This window comes from Camelus bactrianus, chromosome 8, assembly GCF_048773025.1.
Source record: "Camelus bactrianus isolate YW-2024 breed Bactrian camel chromosome 8, ASM4877302v1, whole genome shotgun sequence".
NCBI lineage: Eukaryota > Metazoa > Chordata > Mammalia > Artiodactyla > Camelidae > Camelus > Camelus bactrianus.
The window spans coordinates 92799121-92819421 of record NC_133546.1 but is presented as its reverse complement, the minus strand read 5'-3'; positions in this window follow the sequence as shown (position 1 = coordinate 92819421).

Sequence of the window (20301 nt, the reverse complement as noted above, 5' to 3'; positions counted from 1 at the left end):
TATGTATGGAGTGGAGTTAGCAACTGAAAAGAAACTTTGTGTTCCCAACAAGCTATGTGAAGGACGGCTTCACACACACTTATCTCTCAAACTAAGATTGTGGAGAGACGTTCGTTCATCTTACACCAAGGAATGGGTTGCAGGGGTAAATTTTAATCTGGTTTCTCTGTCTGTTTCCAAGTGCCGGTTTGAAATTCCTGCAGTTTTCACTGTAAAACAGTGTTGGAGCTAGTACCTCCCCATATATATGTATGGAGTGGAGTTGGCAACTGAAAAGAAAATTTGTGTTCCCAACAAGCTAGGTGAAGGACTGTTTTCACACAAATATCTCTAAGAACTGAGCATGTTGAGAGACTTTCATTCACCTAGCAACAAGATAACTGGTTGCAGGAGAAACTTTTACTCTGGTTTCTCAGCCTGTTTCCTAGTGCCGGTTTGAAGTTCCTGCATTTTTCACTTTAAAACCGAGTTGGTGCTAGTACTTCCGCATATATATGTATGGAGTGGAGTTTGCAACTGAAAAGAAATTTTGTGTTCCCCACATTCTAGTTGAACGACGGTTTTCACACATATATCTCTCAGAACTGAGCATGTGGAGAGACGTTCGTTCAACTTGCACCAAAATAACGGGTATCAGGGGAACCTTTTACTCTAGTTTCTCAGTTTGTTTCCTAGTGCCGTTTTGAATTTCCTGCAGTTTTTACTGTAAAACCGAGTAGGATCTAGTACCTCCCCCTATATATGCATGAAGTGGAGTTTGCAACTGAAAGAATCTTTGTGTTCCCAACAAGCTAGGTGATGCACGGCTTTCAACACACTTATCTCTCAGAACTGAGCATGTGGATAGACGTTAGTTAATCTAGCATCAAGGGAACGGGTTGAAGTAGAAACTTTTTCTCTGGTTCTCAATCTGTTTCCTAGTGCCGGTTTGAATTTTCTGCAGTTTTCACTGTAAACCGAGTTGGAGCTTGTACCTCCCCATATATATGTAAGGAGTGGAGTTGGCAACTGAAAAGGAACTTTGTTTTCCCAACAAGCTAGGTGAAGGACGGCTTTCACACTCACTTATCTCTCAGAACTGAGAATGTGGAGAGACGTTCGTTCACCTAGCACCAAGAAAACGGGTTGCAGGAGAAACTTTTACTCTGGTTTCTCAGTCTATTTCCTAGTGCCAGTTTGAATTTTGTGCAGTTTTCACTGAAAAACCGAGTTGGAGCTAGTACCTCCCCCTATATATGTGTGGAGTGGAGTTTGCAACTGAAAACAAACTTTGTGTTCCCAAAATTCTAGGTGAAGGACGGCTTTCACACACACATATCTCTCAGAACTGAGCATGTGGAGAGACGTTCGTGCATCTAGCACCAAGGGAAAAGGATGCAGGAGAAACTTTTACTCTGGTATCTCAGCCTATTTCCTAGTGCCGGTTTGAAATTCCTGCAGTTTTCACTGGAAAACCGAGTTGGAGCTACTACCTCCCCATACATATGTATGGATTGTAGTTTGCAACTGAAAAGAAACTTTGTGTTCCCAACAAGCTAGGTGAAGTACGACTTTCACACATACTTATCTCTCAGAACTGAGCATGTGGAGAGACGTTCGTTCATCTAGCACAAAGGGAACGGGTTGCAGGAGGAACTTTTACTCTGGTTTGTCAGTCTGTTTCCTAGTGCCTTTTTGATGTTCCTGCAGTTTTCACTGTAAAATCGAGTCGGAGCTAGTACCTCCCCATATATATGTATGGAGTGTAGTTTGCAACTGAAAAGAAAACTTGTGTTCCCAACAAGCTTGTTGAAGGACGGCTTTCACACACACTTATATCTCAGAACAAAGCTTTTGGAGATACGTTCATTCATCTAGCACCAAGGTAACGGGTTGCATGAGAAACTTTTACTCTGGGTTCTCAGTCTGTTTCCTAGTGCCGTTATGATGTTTCTGCAGTTTTCACTTGAAAACAGATATGGAGCTAGTACCTCCCCATAAATATGAATGGAGTGGGGTTTGCAACTGAAAAGAAACTTTGTGTTCCCAACAAGCTAGGTGAAGGACGGCTATCACACGTATATCCCTCAGAACTGAGCATGTGGAGAGACGTTCGTTCAACTCGCACCAAAGAACGGGTTGCAGGAGAAACTTTTACTCTAGTTTCTCAGTCTGTTTCCTAGTGCCGGTTTGATGTTCTTGCAGTTTTCACTGTAAAACCGAGTTGGAGCTAGTACTTCCGCATATATATGTATGGAGTTTAGTTTGCAACTGAAAAGAAAATTTGTGTTCCCAACAAGCTAGGTGAAGGACGGCTTTCACACACACTTATCTCTCAGAACTGAGCATGTGGAGAGACGTTCGTTCATCTAGCACGAAATGAACGGTTTGCAGGGGAAAATTTTACTCTGGTTTCTCAGTCTGTTTCCTAGTGCCGGTTTGATGTTCCTGCAGTTTTCACAGTAAAACCGAGTTGGAGCTAGTACCTCCCCATATATATGTATGGAGTGGAGTTTGCAACTTAAAAGAAATTTTGTGTTCCCAACAAGCTAGGTGAAGGACAGCTTTCACACACACTTATCTCTCAGAAGTGAGCATGTGGAGAGACGTTCGTTCATCTAGCACAAAGGGAAAGGTTTGCCGGACAAACTTTTACTCTGGTTTCTCAGTCTGTTTCCTAGTGCCGGTTACAAATTCCTACAGTTTTCACTGTAAAACAGATTTGGAGCTAGTACCTCCCCATATATATGTATGGAGTGGAGTTTGCAACTGAAAAGAAACTTTGTGTTCCCAACAAGCTAGGTGAAGGACGGTTTTCACACAAATATCTGTCAGAACTGAGCATGTGGAGAGACGTTCGTTCAACTAGCACGAAGGTAACGGGTTGCAGGGGAAACTTTTACTCTGGTTTCTCAGTCTGTTTCCTAGTGCCGGTTTGAATTTCCTGCAGTTTTCACTGGAAAACCGAATTGGATCTAGTACCTCCCCCTATATATGCATGGAGTGGTGTTTGCAACTGAAAATAAGCATTGTGTTCCCAACAAGCTAGGTGAAGGACGGCTTTCACACACACTTATCTCTCAGAACTGAGCATGTGGAGAGACGTTCGTTCATCTAGCACCAAGGGAACGGGTTGCAGGAGAAACTATTACTCTGGTTTCTCAGTCTGTATCCTAGTGCCGGTTTGAATTTCCTGCAGTTTTCACTGTAAAACCGTATTGGAGATAGTACCACCCATATATATTTATGGATTGGATTTTGCAACTGAAAAGAAACTTTATTTTCCCAACAAGCTAGGTGAAGGACTTCTTTCACGCACTATTCTCTCAGAACTGAGCATGTGGAGAGACGTTCATTCACCTAGCACCAAGGTAACGGGTAGCAGGGGAAACTTTTACTCTGGATTCTCAGTCTGTTTCCTAGTGCCGGTTTGAAGTTCCTGCAGTTTTCACTGGAGAACCCAGTTGGTGCTAGTACCTACCTATATATATGTATGGAGTGGAGTTTTCAAATGAAAAGAAATTTTGTGTTCCCAACATTCTAGGTGAAGGACGGCTTTCACACACACTTATCTCTCAGCACTGAGCATGTGGAGAGACGTTGGTTCACCTAGAATCAAGGGAACGTTTTGCAGGAGAAACTTTTACTCTGGGTTCTCATTCTGTTTCCTAGAGCCGGTTTAAGTTCCTGCAGTTTTCACTGGAAAACCGAGTTGGAGCTACTACCTACCCATATATATGTATGAAGTGGAGTTTACAACTGAAAAGAATCTTTGTGTTCCCAACAAGCTAGGTGAAGGACGGCTTTCACACACACTTATCACTCAGAACTGAGCATGTGGAGAGACGTTCGTTCATCTAGCAATAAGTGAACGGGTTGCAAGGCAAAATTTTACTCTGGTTTCTCAGTCTGTTTCCTAGTGCCGGTTTGATGTTCCTTCAGTTTTCACTGTAAAATCGAGTTGGATCTAGTACCTCCCCCTATATATGCATGGAGTGGAGTTTGAAACTGAAAATAAGCATTGTGTTCCCAACAAGCTAGGTGAAGGACGGCTTTCACACACACTTATTTCTCAGAACTGAGCATGTGGAGAGACGTTCGTTCACCTAGCACCAAGAAAACGGGTTGCAGGAGATACTTTTACTCTGGTTTCTCAGTCTATTTCCTAGTGCCGGTTTGAATTTTGTGCAGTTTTCACTGTAAAACCGAGTTGGAGCTAGTACCTCCCCCTATATATGTATGGAGTGGAGTTTGCAACTGAAAACAAACTTTGTGTTCCCAAAATTCTAGGTGAAGTACGGCTTTCACACACACATATCTCTCAGAACTGAGCATGTGGAGAGACGTTCGTGCATCTAGCACCAAGGGAAAATGTTGCAGGAGAAACTTTTACTCTGGTATCTCAGCCTATTTCCTAGTGCCGGTTTGAATTTCCTGCATTTTTCACTGGAAAACCGAGTTGGAGCTACTACCTCCCCATACATATGTATGGATTGTAGTTTGCAACTTATAAGAAACTTTGTGTTCCCAACAAGCTAGGTGAATTACGACTTTCACACATACTTACCTCTCAGAACTGAGCATGTGGAGACACGTTCGTTCATCTAGCACAAAGGGAACGGGTTGCAGGAGGAACTTTTACTCTGGTTTGTCAGTCTGTTTCCTAGTGCCTTTTTGATGTTCCTGCAGTTTTCACTGTAAAATCGAGTCGGAGCTAGTACCTCCCCATATATATGTATGGAGTGTAGTTTGCAACTGAAAAGAAAACTTGTGTTCCCAACAAGCTTGTTGAAGGACGGCTTTCACACACACTTATATCTCAGAACAAAGCTTGTGGAGATACGTTCGTTCATCTAGCACCAAGGTAACGGGTTGCATGAGAAACTTTTACTCTGGGTTCTCAGTCTGTTTCCTAGTGCCGGTTTGATGTATCTGCAGTTTTCACTTGAAAACAGATTTGGAGTTAGTACCTCCCCATGAATATGAATGGAGTGGGGTTTGCAACTGAAAAGAAATTTTGTGTTCCCAACAAGCTAGGTGAAGGACGGCTTTCACACGTATATCCCTCAGAACTGAGCATGTGGAGAGACGTTCGTTCAACACGCACCAAAGGAACGGGTTGCAGGAGAAACTTTTACTCTGGTTTCTCAGTCTGTTCCCTAGTGCCGGTTTGATGTTCTTGCAGTTTTCACTGTAAAACCGAGTTGGAGCTAGTACTTCCGCATATATATGTATGGAGTTTAGTTTGCAACTGAAAAGAAAATTTGTGTTCCCAACAAGCTAGGTGAAGGACGGCTTTCACACAAACTTATATCTCAGAACTAAGCTTGTGGGGATACGTTCGTTCAACTAGAACAAAGGGAACGGTTTGCAGGGGAAACTTTTACTCTGGTTTCTCAGTCTGTTTCCTAGTGCCGGTTTGAAGTTCCTGCACTTTTCACTGTAAAACAGAGTTGGAGCTAGTACCTCCCGACATAAATATATGGAGTGGAGATTGCAACTGAGAAGAAACTTTGTGTTCCCAACAAGCTAGGTGAAGGACGGCTTTCACACGTATATCCCTCAGAACTGAGCATGTGGAGAGACGTTCGTTCAACTCGCACCAAAGGAACGGGTTGCAGGTGAAACTTTTACTCTGGTTTCTCAGTCTGTTTCCTAGTGCCGGTTTGAATTTCCTGCAGTTTTCACTGTAAAACCAAGTAGGATCTAGTACCTCCCCCTATATATGCATGGGGTGGAGTTTGCAACTGAAAAGAAACGTTGTATTCCCAACAAGCTAGGTGAAGCATGGCTTTCACACACACTTATCTCTCAGAACTGAGCATGTGGATAGACGTTAGTTAATCTAGCACCAAGGGAAAGGGTTGAAGGAAAAATTTTACTCTGGTTTCTCAGTCTGTATACTAGTGGCGGTTTGAATTTTCTGCAGTTCTCACTGTTAACCGAGTTGGAGCTTGTACCTCCCCATATATATGTATGGATTGGAGTTTGCAACTGAAAAGAAACTTTGTTTTCCCAAAAAGCTAGGTGAAGTACGGCTTTCACACACACATATCTCTCAGAACTTAGTATGTGGAGAGACGTACGTTCACCTAGCACCAAGAAAACGGGTTGCAGGAGAAACTTTTACTCTGGTTTCTCATTCTGTTTCCTAGTGCCGCTTTGGATTTCGTGCAGTTTTCACGGTAAAACATAGTTGGAAATAGTACCTCCCCATATATATGTATGGAGTGGAGTTTGCAACTGAAAAGAATCTTTGTGTTCCCAACATTCTAGGTGAAGGACGGCTTTCACACACACATATCTCTCTGAACTGAGCATGTGGATAGACGTTCGTTCATCTAGCACCAAGGGAAAAGGATGCAGGAGAAACTTTTACTGTGGTATCTCAGCCTGATTCCTAGAGCCGGTTTGAATTTCCTGCAGTTTTCACTGGAAAACCGAGTTGGAGCTACTACCTACCCATATATATTTATGGATTGTGGTTTGCAACTGAAAAGAAACTTTGTGTTCCCAACAAGCTAGGTGAAGGACGGCTTTCATACACAATTATCTCTCAGAACTGAGCATGTGGAGAGACGTTCGTTCATCTAGCACAAAGGGAACTGGATGCAGGAGAAACTTTTTCTCTGGTTTCTCAGTCTGTTTCCTAGTGCCGGTTTGATGTTCCTGCAGTTTTCACTGTAAAACCGAGTTGGAGCTTGTACCTCCCCATATATATGTATGGAGTGGAGTTTGCAACTGAAAAGAAAATTTGTGTTCCCAACATTCTAGGTGAAGGAAGGCTTTCACAAACACATATCTCTCAGAACTGAGCATGTGGAGAGACATTCATTCATCTAGCACCAAGAAAAAGAATGCAGGAGAAAATTTTACTCTGGTATCTCAGCCTGTTTCCTAGTGCCGTTTTGAATTTCCTAAAGTTTTCACTGTAAAACCGTGTTGGAGCTACTACCACCCAATATATATATATGGAGTGGAGTTTGCAACTGAAAAGAAATTTTGTGTTCCCAACAAGCTAGGTGAAGGACGGCTTTCACACACACTTATCAATCAGAACTAAGCATGTGGAGAGACGTTCGTTCATCTAGCAAAAAGGAAACGGGTTGCAGGGGAAACTATTACTCTGGTTTCTCAGTCTGTTTCCTAGTGCCGGTTTGATGTTCCTGCAGTTTTCACTGTAAAATGGAGTTGGAGCTAGTACCTCCCCATATATATGTATGGAGTGGAGTTTGCAACTGAAATGAAACTTTGTGTTCCCAACAAGCTAGGTGAAGGACGGTTTTCACACAAATATCTGTCAGAACTGAGCATGTGGAGAGACGTTCGTTCAACTAACACGAAGGTAACGGGTTGCAGGGTAAACTTTTACTCTGGTTTCTCTGTCTGTTTCCTAGTGCCGGTTTGAATTCCCTGCAGTTTCACTGTAAAACCGAATTCGATCTAGTACCTCCCCCTATATATGCATGGAGTGGAGTTTGCAACTGAAAATAAGCATTGTGTTCCCAACAAGCTAGGTGAAGGACGGCTTTCACACACAATTATCTCTCAGAACTGAGCATGTGGAGAGACGTTCGTTCATCTAGCACCAAGGGAACGGGTTGCAGGAGAAACTTTTACTCTGGTTTCTCAGTCTGTATCCTAGTGCCGGTTTGAATTTCCTGCAGTTTTCACTGTAAAACCGTGTTGGAAATATTACCTCCCATATATATTTATGGATTGGAGTTTACAACTGATAAGAACCTTTATTTTCCCAACAAGCTGGTGAAGGACTTCTTTCACACACACTTTTCTCTCAGAACTGAGCATGTGGAGAGACGTTCATTCACCTAGCACCAAGGTAACGGGTAGCAGGAGAAACTTTTACTCTGGTTTCTCAGTCTGTTTCCTCGTGCCGGTTTGAATTTCCTGCATTTTTCACTGGAAAACCCAGTTGGTGCTAGTACCTATCTATATATATGTATGGAGTGGAGTTTGCAAATGAAAAGAAACTTTGTTTTCCCAACATTCTAGGTGAAGGACGGCTTTCACACACACTTATCTCTCAGCACTGAGCATGTGGAGAGACGTTCGTTCACCTAGAATCAAGGGAACGGTTTGCAGGAGAAACTTTTACTCTGGGTTCTCATTCTGTTTCCTAGAGCCGGTTTGAAGTTCCTGCAGTTTTCACTGGAAAATCGAGTTGTAGCTACTACGTACCCATATATATGTATGAAGTGGAGTTTACAACTGAAAAGAATCTTTGTGTTCCCAACAAGCTAGGTGAAGGACGGCTTTCACACACAATTATCTCTCAGAACTGAGCATGTGGAGAGACGTTCGTTCATCTAGCAAGAAGTGAACGGTTTGCAGGGGAAAATTTTACTCTGGTTTCTCAGTCTGTTTCCTAGTGCCGGTTTGATGTTCCTGCCGTTTTCACTGTAAAACCGAGTTGGATCTTGAACCACCCCCTATATATGCATGGAGTGGAGATGCAACTGAAAATAAGCATTGTGTTCCCAATAAGCTAGGTGAAGGACGGCTTTCACACACACTTATCTCTCAGAACTGAGCATGTTGAGAGACGTTCGTTCATCTAGCACCAAGGGAACGGGTTGCAGGAGAAACTTTTACTCTGTTTTCTCAGTCTGTATCCTAGTGCCGGTTTGAATTTCCTGCAGTTTTCACTGTAAAACCGAGTTGGAGAGAGTACCTCCCCATATATATGTATGGATTGGAGATTGCAACTAAAAAGAAACTTTATTTTCCCAACAAGCTAGGTGAAGGACGGCTGCCACACACAATTTTCTCTCAGAACTGAGCATGTGCAGAGACGTTCGTTCATCTAGAACCAAGGGAACGGGTTGCAGGAGAAACTTTTACTTTGGGATCTCATTCTGTTTCCTAGAGCCGGTTTGAAGTTCCTGCAGTTTTCACTGGAAAACCGAGTTGGAGCTACTACCTACCCATATATATGTATGGAATGAAGTTTGCAACTTAAAGAAACTTTGTGTTCCCAACAAGCAAGATGAAGGACAGCTTTCACACACACTTATCTCTCAGAAGTGAGCATATGGAGAGATTTTCGTTCATCTAGCACAAAGGGAACGGGTTGCCGGACAAACAATTACTCTGGTTTCTCAGTCTTTTTCCTAGTGCCGTTTTGATGTTTCTGCAGTTTTCATTGTAAAACCGAGTTGGAGCTAGTACATCCCCATATATATGTATGGAGTGGAGTTAGCAACTGAAAAGAAACTTTGTGTTCCCAACAAGCTATGTGAAGGACGGCTTCACACACACTTATCTCTCAAACTAAGATTGTGGAGAGACGTTCGTTCATCTTGCACCAAGGAATGGGTTGCAGGGGTAAATTTTAATCTGGTTTCTCTGTCTGTTTCCAAGTGCCGGTTTGAAATTCCTGCAGTTTTCACTGTAAAACAGTGTTGGAGCTAGTACCTCCCCATATATATGTATGGAGTGGAGTTGGCAACTGAAAAGAAAATTTGTGTTCCCAACAAGCTAGGTGAAGGACTGTTTTCACACAAATATCTCTAAGAACTGAGCATGTTGAGAGACTTTCATTCACCTAGCAACAAGATAACTGGTTGCAGGAGAAACTTTTACTCTGGTTTCTCAGCCTGTTTCCTAGTGCCGGTTTGAAGTTCCTGCATTTTTCACTTTAAAACCGAGTTGGTGCTAGTACTTCCGCATATATATGTATGGAGTGGAGTTTGCAACTGAAAAGAAATTTTGTGTTCCCCACATTCTAGTTGAACGACGGTTTTCACACATATATCTCTCAGAACTGAGCATGTGGAGAGACGTTCGTTCAACTTGCACCAAAATAACGGGTTTCAGGGGAACCTTTTACTCTAGTTTCTCAGTCTGTTTCCTAGTGCCGTTTTGAATTTCCTGCAGTTTTTACTGTAAAACCGAGTAGGATCTAGTACCTCCCCCTATATATGCATGAAGTGGAGTTTGCAACTGAAAGAATCTTTGTGTTCCCAACAAGCTAGGTGATGCACGGCTTTCAACACACTTATCTCTCAGAACTGAGCATGTGGATAGACGTTAGTTAATCTAGCATCAAGGGAACGGGTTGAAGTAGAAACTTTTTCTCTGGTTCTCAATCTGTTTCCTAGTGCCGGTTTGAATTTTCTGCAGTTTTCACTGTAAACCGAGTTGGAGCTTGTACCTCCCCATATATATGTAAGGAGTGGAGTTGGCAACTGAAAAGGAACTTTGTTTTCCCAACAAGCTAGGTGAAGGACGGCTTTCACACTCACTTATCTCTCAGAACTGAGAATGTGGAGAGACGTTCGTTCACCTAGCACCAAGAAAACGGGTTGCAGGAGATACTTTTACTCTGGTTTCTCAGTCTATTTCCTAGTGCCAGTTTGAATTTTGTGCAGTTTTCACTGAAAAACCGAGTTGGAGCTAGTACCTCCCCCTATATATGTGTGGAGTGGAGTTTGCAACTGAAAACAAACTTTGTGTTCCCAAAATTCTAGGTGAAGGACGGCTTTCACACACACATATCTCTCAGAACAGAGCATGTGGAGAGACGTTCGTGCATCTAGCACCAAGGGAAAAGGATGCAGGAGAAACTTTTACTCTGGTATCTCAGCCTATTTCCTAGTGCCGGTTTGAATTTCCTGCAGTTTTCACTGGAAAACCGAGTTGGAGCTACTACCTCCCCATACATATGTATGGATTGTAGTTTGCAACTGAAAAGAAACTTTGTGTTCCCAACAAGCTAGGTGAAGTACGACTTTCACACATACTTATCTCTCAGAACTGAGCATGTGGAGAGACGTTCGTTCATCTAGCACAAAGGGAACGGGTTGCAGGAGGAACTTTTACTCTGGTTTGTCAGTCTGTTTCCTAGTGTCTTTTTGATGTTCCTGCAGTTTTCACTGTGAAATCAATTCGGAGCTAGTACCTCCCCATATATATGTATGGAGTGTAGTTTGCAACTGAAAAGAAAACTTGTGTTCCCAACAAGCTTGTTGAAGGACGGCTTTCACACACACTTATATCTCAGAACAAAGCTTTTGGAGATACGTTCGTTCATCTAGCACCAAGGTAACGGGTTGCATGAGAAACTTTTACTCTGGGTTCTCAGTCTGTTTCCTAGTGCCGTTTTGATGTTTCTGCAGTTTTCACTTGAAAACAGATATGGAGCTAGTACCTCCCCATAAATATGAATGGAGTGGGGTTTGCAACTGAAAAGAAACTTTGTGTTCCCAACAAGCTAGGTGAAGGACGGCTTTCACACGTATATCCCTCAGAACTGAGCATGTGGAGAGACGTTCGTTCAAATCGCACCAAAAGAACTGGTTGCAGGAGAAACTTTTACTCTAGTTTCTCAGTCTTTTTCCTACTGCCGGTTTGATGTTCTTGCAGTTTTCACTGTAAAACCGAGTTGGAGCTAGTACTTCCGCATATATATGTATGGAGTTTAGTTTGCAACTGAAAAGAAAATTTGTGTTCCCAACAAGCTAGGTGAAGGACGGCTTTCACACAAACTTATATCTCAGAACTAAGCTTGTGGAGATACGTTCGTTCAACTAGAACCAAGGGAACGGTTTGCAGGAGAAACATTTACTCTGGTTTCTCAGTCTGTTTCCTAGTGCCGGTTTGAAGTTCCTGCACTTTTCACTTTAAAAAAGAGTTGGAGCTAGTACCTCCCGACATAAATATATGGAGTGGAGTTTGCAACTGAAAAGAAACTTTGTGTTCCCAACAAGCTAGGTGAAGGACGGCTTTCACACACAATTATCTCTCAGAAATGTGCATGTGGAGAGACTTTCGTTCATCTAGCACCAAGGGAACGGGTTGCAGGAGTAACTTTTACTCTGGTTTCTCAGTCTTTTTTCTAGTGCCGGTTTGAAATTTCTGAAGTTTTCACTGTAAAACCGAGTTGGATCTAGTACCTCCCCCTATATATGCATGGTGTGGAGTATGCAACTGAAAATAAGCATTGTGTTCCCAACAAGCTAGGTGAATGACGGCTTTCACACACACTTATCTCTCAGAACTGAACATGTGGAGAGACGTTCGTTCATCTAACAAAAAGGGAGAGGGTTGCAGGGGGAACTTTTACTCTGGTTTCTCAGTCTGTTTCCTAGTTCCGGTTTGATGTTCCTGCAGTTTTCACTGTAAAAACGAGTTGGAGCTAGTACCTACCAGTATATATGTAAGGAGTGGAGTTTGCAACTGAATAGAAACTTTGTGTTCCCAACAAGCTAGGTGAAGGACGGCTTTCACACAAAATTATCTCTCAGAAATAAGCTTGTGGAGAGACGTTCGTTCATCTGTCACCAAGGGAACGGGTTGCAGGGGAAATATTACTCTGGTTTCTCAGTCTGTTTCCTAGTGCCGGTTTGAAGTTCCTGCAGTTTTCACTGTAAAACCGAGTTGGGGCTAGTACCTCCCCATATATATATATGGAGTGGAGTTTGCAACTGACAAGAAAATTTGTGTTCCCAACAACCTAGGTGAAAGACGGCTTTCACACACACTTATCTCTCACAACTAAGCTTGTGGAGAGACATTCGTTCATCTAGCACCAAGGGAGTGGGTTGCAGGAGTAACATTTACTCTGGTTTCTCAGCCTGGTTCCTAGTACCCGTTTGAAGTTCCTGCAGTTTTCACTGTAAAAACGAGTTGAAGCTACTACCTAACCATATATATTTATGGAGTGGAGTTTGCAACTGAAAAGAAAATTTGTGTTCCCAACAAGTTAGGTGAACTATGGTTTTCACACATATATCTCTCAGAACTGAGCATGTGTAGAGACGTTCATTCAACTAGCACCAACGGAACGGGTTGCAGGAGAAACTTTTACTCTGGTTTCTCAGTCTGTTTCCTAGTTCCGGTTTGAATTTCCTGCAGTTTTCACTGTAAAACCGAGTAGGATCTAGTACCTCCCCCTATATATGCATGGGGTGGAGTTTGCAACTGAAAGAAACGTTGTATTCCCAACAAGCTAGGTGAAGCACGGCTTTCACACACACTTATCTCTCAGAACTGAGCATGTGGATAGACGTTAGTTAATCTAGCACCTAGGGAACGGGTTGAAGGAAAAATTTTACTCTGGTTTCTCAGTCTGTATACTAGTGGCGGTTTGAATTTTCTGCAGTTCTCACTGTTAACCGAGTTGGAGCTTGTACCTCCCCATATATATGTATGGATTGGAGTTTGCAACTGAACAGAAACTTTGTTTTCCCAAAAAGCTAGGTGAAGTACGGCTTTCACACACACATATCTCTCAGAACTGAGTATGTGGAGAGACGTACGTTCACCTAGCACCAAGAAAACGGGTTGCAGGAGAAACTTTTACTCTGGTTTCTCATTCTGTTTCCTAGTGCCGCTTTGGATTTCGTGCAGTTTTCACTGTAAAACATAGTTGGAAATGGTACCTCCCCATATATATGTATGGAGTGGAGTTTGCAACTGAAAAGAATCTTTGTGTTCCCAACATTCTAGGTGAAGGACGGCTTTCACACACACATATCTCTCTGAACTGAGCATGTGGAGAGACGTTCGTTCATCTAGCACCAAGGGAAAAGGATGCAGGAGAAACTTTTACTCTGGTATCTCAGACTGATTCCTAGAGCCGGTTTGAATTTCCTGCAGTTTTCACTGGAAAACCGAGTTGGAGCTACTACCTACCCATATATATTTATGGATTGTGGTTTGCAACTGAAAAGAAACTTTGTGTTCCCAACAAGCAAGGTGAAGTACGGCTTACATACACAATTATCTCTCAGAACTGAGCATGTGGATAGAAGTTCGTTCATCTAGCACAAAGGGAACTGGTTGCAGGAGAAACTTTTTCTCTGGTTTCTCAGTCTGTTTACTAGTGCCGGTTTGATGTTCCTGCAGTTTTCACTGTAAAACCGATTTGGAGCTTGTACCTCCCCATATATATGTATGGAGTGGAGTTTGCAACTGAAAAGAAAATTTGTGTTCCCAACATTCTAGGTGAAGGAAGGCTTTCACAAACACATATCTCTCAGAACTGAGCATGTGGAGAGACATTCGTTCATCTAGCACCAAGAAAAAGAATGCAGGAGAAACTTTTACACTGGTATCTCAGCCTATTTCCTAGTGCCGGTTTGAATTTCCTGCAGTTTTCATTGGAAAACCGAGTTGGAGCTACTACCTCCCCATACATATGTATGGATTGTAGTTTGCAACTGAAAAGGAACTTTGTGTTCCCAACAAGCTAGGTGAAGTACGACTTTCACACATACTTATCTCTCATAACTGAGAATGTGGAGAGACGTTCGTTCATCTAGCACAAAGGGAACGGGTTGCAGGAGGAACTTTTACTCTGGTTTGTCAGTCTGTTTCCTAGTGCCTTTTTGATGTTCCTGCAGTTTTCACTGTAAAATCGAGTCGGAGCTAGTACCTCCCCATATATATGTATGGAGTGTATTTTGCAACTGAAAAGAAAACTTGTGTTCCCAACAAGCTTGTTCAAGGACGGCTTTCACACACACTTATATCTCAGAACAAAGCTTGTGGAGATACGTTCGTTCATCTAGCACCAAGGTAACGGGTTGCATGAGAAACTTTTACTCTGGGTTCTCAGTCTGTTTCCTAGTGCCGTTTTGATGTTTCTGCAGTTTTCACTTGAAAACAGATATGGAGCTAGTACCTCCCCATAAATATGAATGGAGTGGGGTTTGCAACTGAAAAGAAACTTTGTGTTCCCAACAAGGTAGGTGAAGGACGGCTTTCACACGTATATCCCTCAGAACTGAGCATGTGGAGAGACGTTCGTTCAACTCGCACCAAAGGAACGGGTTGCAGGAGAAACTTTTACGCTGGTTTCTCAGTCTTTTTCCTAGTGCCGGTTTGATGTTCTTGCAGTTTTCACTGTAAAACCGAGTTGGAGCTAGTACTTCCGCATATATATGTATGGAGTTTAGTTTGCAACTGAAAAGAAAATTTGTGTTCCCAACAAGCTAGGTGAAGGACGGCTTTCACACAAACTTATATCTCAGAACTAAGCTTGTGGAGATACGTTCGTTCAACTAGAACCAAGGGAACAGTTTGCAGGAGAATCTTTTACTCTGGTTTCTCAGTCTGTTTCCTAGTGCCGGTTTGAAGTTCCTGCACTTTTCACTGTAAAAAAGTGTTGGAGCTAGTACCTCCCGACATAAATATATGGAGTGGAGTTTGCAACTGAAAAGTAACTTTGTGTTCACAACAAGCTAGGTGAAGGACGGCTTTCACACACAATTATCTCTCAGAAATGTGCATGTGGAGAGACTTTCGTTCATCTAGCACCAAGGGAACGGGTTGCAGGAGAAACTTTTACTCTGGTTTCTCAGTCTTTTTTCTAGTGCCGGTTTGAAATTTCTGAATTTTTCACTGTAAAACCGAGTTGGATCTAGTACCTCCCCCTATATATGCATGGTGTGGAGTATGCAACTGAAAATAAGCATTGTGTTCCCAACAATCTAGGTGAATGACGGCTTTCACACACACTTATCTCTCAGAACTGAACATGTGGAGAGACGTTCGTTCATCTAACAAAAAGGGAGAGGGTTGCAGGGGGAACTTTTACTCTGGTTTCTCAGTCTGTTTCCTAGTTCCGTTTTGATGTTCCTGCAGTTTTCACTGTAAAACCGAGTTGGAGCTAGTACCTACCAGTATATATGTAAGGAGTGGAGTTTGCAACTGAATAGAAACTTTGTGTTCCCAACAAGCTAGGTGAAGGACGGCTTTCACACAAAATTATCTCTCAGAAATAAGCTTGTGGAGAGACGTTCGTTCATCTGTCACCAAGGGAACGGGTTGCAGGGGAAATTTAACTCTGGATTCTCAGTCTTTTTCCTAGTGCCGGTTTGAAGTTCCTGCAGTTTTCACTGTAAAACCGAGTTGGGGCTAGTACCTCCCCATATATATATATGGAGTGGAGTTTGCAACTGACAAGAAAATTTGTGTTCCCAACAACCTAGGTGAAAGACGGCTTTCACACACACTTATCTCTCACAACTAAGCTTGTGGAGAGACATTCGTTCATCTAGCACCAAGGGAGTGGGTTGCAGGAGTAAAATTTACTCTGGTTTCTCAGCCTGGTTCCTAGTGCCCGTTTGAAGTTCCTGCAGTTTTCACTGTAAAAACGAGTTGGAGCTACTACCTACCCATATATATTTATGGAGTGGAGTTTGCAACTGAAAAGAAAATTTGTGTTCCCAACAAGTAAGGTGAACTATGGTTTTCACACATATATCTCTCAGAACTGAGCATGTGTAGAGACGTTCATTCAACTAGCACCAAGGGAACGGGTTGCAGGAGAAACTTTTACTCTGGTTTCTCAGTCTGTTTCCTAGTGCCGGTTTGAAGTTCCTGCAGTTTTCACTTTAAAACCGAGTTGGTGCTAGTACCTCAGCATATATATGTATGGATTGGAGTTTGCAACTGAAAAGAAACTTTGTGTTCCCCACATTCTAGTTGAAGGACGGTTTTCACACATATATCTCTCAGAAATGGGCATGTGGAGAGACGTTCGTTCAACTAGCACCAAAGGAAATGGTTGCAGGACAAACTTTTACTCTGGATTCTCAGTCTGTTTCCTAGTTCCGGTTTGAATTTCCTGCAGTTTTCACTGTAAAACCGAGTAGGATCTAGTACCTCCCCCTATATATGCATGGGGTGGAGTTTGCAACTGAAAAGAAACTTTGTATTCCCAACAAGCTAGGTGAAGCACGGCTTTCACACACACTTATCTCTCAGAACTGAGCATGTGGATAGACGTTAGTTAATCTAGCACCAAGGGAACGGGTTGAAGGAAAAATTTTACTCTGGTTTCTCAGTTTGTATACTAGTGGCGGTTTGAATTTTCTGCAGTTCTCACTGTTAACCGAGTTGGAGCTTGTACCTCCCCATATATATGTATGGATTGGAGTTTGCAACTGAACAGAAACTTTGTTTTCCCAAAAAGCTAGGTGAAGTACGGCTTTCACACACACATATCTCTCAGAACTGAGTATGTGGAGAGACGTACGTTCACCTAGCACCAAGAAAACGGGTTGCAGGAGAAACTTTTACTCTGGTTTCTCATTCTGTTTCCTAGTGCCGCTTTGGATTTCGTGCAGTTTTCACTGTAAAACATAGTTGGAAATGATACCTCCCCATATATATGTATGGAGTGGAGTTTGCAACTGAAAAGAATCTTTGTGTTCCCAACATTCTAGGTGAAGGACGGCTTTCACACACTCATATCTCTCTGAACTGAGCATGTGGAGAGACGTTCGTTCATCTAGCACCAAGGGAAAAGGATGCAGGAGAAACTATTACTCTGGTATCTCAGCCTGATTCCTAGAGCCGGTTTGAATTTCCTGCAGTTTTCACTGGAAAACCGAGTTGGAGCTACTACCTACCCATATATATTTATGGATTGTGGTTTGCAACTGAAAAGAAACTTTGCGTTCCCAACAAGCAAGGTGAAGGACGGCTTACATACACAATTATCTCTCAGAACTGAGCATGTGGAGAGACGTTCGTTCATCTAGCACAAAGGGAACTGGTTGCAGGAGAAACTTTTTCTCTGGTTTCTCAGTCTGTTTACTAGTGCCGGTTTGATGTTCCTGCAGTTTTCACTGTAAAACCGATTTGGAGCTTGTACCTCCCCGTATATATGTATGGAGTGGAGTTTGCAACTGAAAAGAAAATTTGTGTTCCCAACATTCTAGGTGAAGGAAGGCTTTCACAAACACATATCTCTCAGAACTGAGCATGTGGAGAGACATTCGTTCATCTAGCACCAAGAAAAAGAATGCAGGAGAAACTTTTACTCCGGTATCTCAGCCTATTTCCTAGTGCCGGTTTGAATTTCCTGCAGTTTTCATTGGAAAACCGAGTTGGAGCTACTACCTCCCCATACATATGTATGGATTGTAGTTTGCAACTGAAAAGGAACTTTGTGTTCCCAACAAGCTAGGTGAAGTACGACTTTCACACATACTTATCTCTCATAACTGAGAATGTGGAGAGACGTTCGTTCATCTAGCACAAAGGGAACGGGTTGCAGGAGGAACTTTTACTCTGGTTTGTCAGTCTGTTTCCTAGTGCCTTTTTGATGTTCCTGCAGTTTTCACTGTAAAATCGAGTCGGAGCTACTACCTCCCCATATATATGTATGGAGTGGAGTTTCCAAATGAAAAGAAAACTTGTGTTCCCAACAAGCTTGTTCAAGGACGGCTTTCACACACACTTATACTCAGAACAAAGCTTGTGGAGATACGTTCGTTCATCTAGCACCAAGGTAACGGGTTGCATGAGAAACTTTTACTCTGGTTTCTCAGTCTGTTTCCTAGTGCCGTTTTGATGTTTCTGCAGTTTTCACTTGAAAACAGATATGGAGCTAGTACCTCCCCATAAATATGAATGGAGTGGGGTTTGCAACTGAAAAGAAGCATTGTGTTCCCAACAAGCTAGGTGAAGGACGGCTTTCACACACACTTATCTCTCAGAACTGAGCATGTGGAGAGACGTTCGTTCATCTAGCACCAAGGGAACGGGTTGCAGGAGAAACTTTTACTCTGGTTTCTCAGTCTGTATCCTAGTGCCGTTTTGAATTTCCTGCAGTTTTCACTGTAAAACCGTGTTGGAGATAGTACCTCCCATATATATTTATGGATTGGAGTTCACAACTAATAAGAACGTTTATTTTCCCACCAAGCTGGTGAAGGACTTCTTTCACACACACATTTCTCTCAGAATTGAGCATGTGGAGAGACGTTCATTCACCTAGCACCAAGGTAACGGGTAGCAGGAGAAACTTTTACTCTGGTTTCTCAGTCTGTTTCCACGTGCCGGTTTGAATTTCCTGCAGTTTTCACTGGAAAACCCAGTTGGTGCTAGTACCTACCTATATATATGTATGAATTGGAGTTTGCAAATGAAAAGAAACTTTGTGTTCCCAACATTCTAGGGGAAGGACGGCTTTCACACACATTTATCTCTCAGAACTGAGCATGTGGATAGACATTCGTTCACCTAGAACCAAGAGAACGGGTTGCAGGAGAAACTTTACTCTGGGATCTCATTCTGTTTCCTAGAGCCGGTTTGAATTTCCTGCAGTTTTCACTGGAAAACCGAGTTGGAGCTACTACCTACCGATATATATGTATGAAGTGGAGTTTGCAACTGAAAAGAAACTTTGTGTTCCCAACAATCTAGGTGAAGGACGGCTTTCACACACACTTATCTCTCAGAACTGAGCATGTGGAGAGACGTTCGTTCATCTAGCACGAAGTTAACGGTTTGCAGGGGAAAATTTTCTCTGGTATCTCAGTCTGTTTCCTAGTGCCGTTTTGATTTTTCTGCAGTTTTCACTGTAAAACCGAGTTGGAGCTAGTACATCCCCATATATATGTATGGAGTGGAGTTAGCAACTGAAAAGAAACTTTGTGTTCCCAACAAGCTATGTGAAGGACGGCTTTCACACACACTTATCTCTCAAACTAAGATTGTGGAGAGACTTTCGTTCATCTAGCACCAAGGGAATGGGTTGCAGGGGTAAATATTAATCTGGTTTCTCAGTCTGTTTCCAAGTGCCGTTTTGAAATTATTACAGTTTTCACTGTAAAACAGTGTTGGACCTAGTAACTCCCCATATATATGTATGGAGTGGAGTTGGCAACTGAAAAGAAAATTTGTGTTCCCAACAAGCTATGTGAAGGACGGTTTTCACACAAATATCTCTCAGAACTGAGCATGTGGAGAGACGTTCGTTCAACTAGCACCAAGGGAACGGGTTGCAGGGGAAACTTTTACTCTGGTTTCTCAGTCTGTTTCCTAGTGCCGGTTTGAATTTCCTGCAGTTTTCACTGTAAAACCGAGTTGGATCTAGTACCTCCCCCTATATATGCATGGAGTGAATTTTGCAAATGAAAATAAGCATTGTGTTCCCAACAAGCTATGTGAAGGACGGCTTTCACACACACTTATCTCAGAACTGAGCATGTGCAGAGACGTTCGTTGATCTAGCAACAAGGGAACGGTTTGCAGGAGAAACTTTACTCTGGTTTCACAGTCTGTTTCCTAGTTCCGGTTTGAAGTTCCTGCAGTTTTCTTTGGAAAACCGAGTTGGTGCTCGTACCTACCTATATATATGTATGGAATCGGTTTGCAACTGAAAAGAAACTTTGTGTTCCCCACATTCTAGTTGAAGGACGGTTTTCACACATATATCTCTCAGAAATGGGCATGTGGAGAGATGTTCGTTCAACTAGCACCAAAGGAAATGGTTGCAGGAGAAACTTTTACTCTGGATTCACAGTCTGTTTCCTAGTTCCGGTTTCAATTTCCTGCAGTTTT